The sequence below is a fragment of the Gavialis gangeticus genome, unplaced genomic scaffold, assembly GCF_001723915.1.
Source record: "Gavialis gangeticus isolate Ggan-Ray unplaced genomic scaffold, GavGan_comp1, whole genome shotgun sequence".
Lineage (NCBI taxonomy): Eukaryota > Metazoa > Chordata > Crocodylia > Gavialidae > Gavialis > Gavialis gangeticus.
This window is the reverse complement of record NW_017729008.1, coordinates 19,092,628-19,094,873: the sequence shown is the minus strand read 5'-3', so window position 1 is coordinate 19,094,873 and position 2,246 is coordinate 19,092,628.

Below are 2,246 nucleotides of genomic sequence, written 5' to 3'. Positions count from 1 at the left end.
TCAGATGAGTCTTAATTTGTGCCTGACAATCCTGAGTTAGCATATCTACCCAAATCCAAGGCTACACTGAAATCAAGACTACCTGCCCAATAATTAGATTTTAGACGGAAGATTTTAAGTGTTATAATTGTCCATGTAAAAACTTAAATTTTGCAGAGTTGCCTTATACACACCATTCCCCCTCACCCGAAGCACTGACAAGGGAGAAGGGGCTGGAGCCCTATTCCTTGCCCCCAGCCTGACCCCTCAATGCCTGTCCCTGCTGCCACCCTGCATCTGTTCCCCTGCCGCATGCACCTCCCCACCATGCCTGTGCTCTCCCCCACCCTGCTGCCTATCTTCTGGGCAGCAGCTGTGGCTCCAGGGCAGTCAGTAGTGGCCCCAGGCCAGGCTGGCCAGGAAGGGTCGGTGGCAGCCATTTCAGGCCCAGCCAAGTCATAGCTGGCACCAGAGTCTGGGGTGGGGGGGGAAAAGAGGTGGAGGCAGCAGCAAGGGGAAGTGCAGACCCTGCTATGATCCCCCTCTCCCTATTTCACTAACTAGCTTATTCTTTTATGTTTAAATACATGCCTAGATGCAGAACAGAGGCATTCGTTTCTAGGCAAAAGAAGCAAACCAAAAGTGGTGCAGGCACCTACTCTAGACTCATTCAAGACATGTATGGACGCTTATCTTGCTGGGATCCTTTGACCCTAGCTGACTTCCTGCCCTGGGGCAGAGGGCTGGACTTGATCTTCAAGGTCCCTTCCAGCCCTAATGTCTATAAAATCTATGAAACCCCTACCTGATCAGATAAAACACCATCACATTAATAAGTTTGCAGTCTGCACCACTTCCTTGTCTGTGTTACAAAAACAAATCTAGCTAGCTAACCCTCAGCCGCCACCCTCAAGCTAGGTTTTATTTAAGGCCTCTGTCAACCCTCAGGTCTAAAATACTCGATCCAATTCCCAACTCATAGGCATCTTCAGCTACTATTAGCTAGGGAGCAGGCAGAGAGAAAAGTATGTCCTTAAGCCATTGACTAGTACCATCCCCCTCACACTAGTCTTACCTGCCAAGAGGAGAAGAGCTATGGGACCCAGTGCACATGTTGAATTTGTGCACTAAGTTCAGCTCATTCCAAAGCCAAAAGATTAAAATCTCACTGAACTGTCAACTGTGGACCTTCACTGGGTCTACTGCCACGTACACGTGGACTCAGAACATGTACTGTGATAGGCAAGCCAGAATTCATGTAGAATCTAGGGTGGGATTTTTATAAATGTTTTAAAACCAAGATGGACTTTTAATTCTACTCAAAAGGATGGATGTGAATGAGGAGCAAGTTACTCAGGAAGTGGGGGCTACCCACCTGCAGAATGAATTCTTTTAAGCTACCCAACCAGATCTAGCTACACTTGTAGACAGACAATGAAGATAACCCAAAAATAGTTGAGCACTTGGTCACTCCCAAGTTTTAAACCCATCAGCAACTTTATTTACTAACTTTATCGGAGAAGGAAAGGGCTGGTTTTGAAATTACTCCGTCTGGCAGAGAGAATGCAATAAATCAGTTTGTGGAGGTCAGAGCTTACAAGAATTGTGCTTAGTTGCCTAATGGCCAGCTAGTCCCAGAAAAGATTCCGTGGCCACATTTAAATAGCCATCAGCATGAAGATTTTAATTGTGACAAAGTATTCTGTCATATATAATGCATATTTGTAATCAAACTGGTAACACAAGCTTGAGCACTGCCATGCACTGAAAGAAAGTATTTCTGTTAAAATCATTGTAAAATGGTCAGTTTCACAAGCTTTGCATAGATCTCCAGCTTGTTACAACTGTAGAACTGTAATCACTAAAAACTCAATTATTTCTGTTCTTCTCACTCTATAGTATTGGGAGGGGGTGGGGAGGAGATGCAGGTTTTTAAAAGGCACCCTTTTTCCTCAATAGAAAATAGTTTTCTTGCAACTTGACTTTATATTTAAAACAATAATTTTCAACTCCAGGTGCTGCCCAAAACTTTGATAACACCTTGGGAGTAACTTAAACAGTCATTTCTTTCAGCTCTTAAAAAATACCGAAGTTTGATTCTTTTTAACTTTTGCAAAAAAAACAAAAAAAATACTATTTCGTAGAAAAGACCAACCCTTAATACTTTTTTTTTAAATACATGTAAAGCATTTACCTCTAATTAAGCTTTTTTCTCCTTTCGTAAGTTAAGTTGTTGTGCATGTCTTACTCCGTTTTTCCTAAAAAAA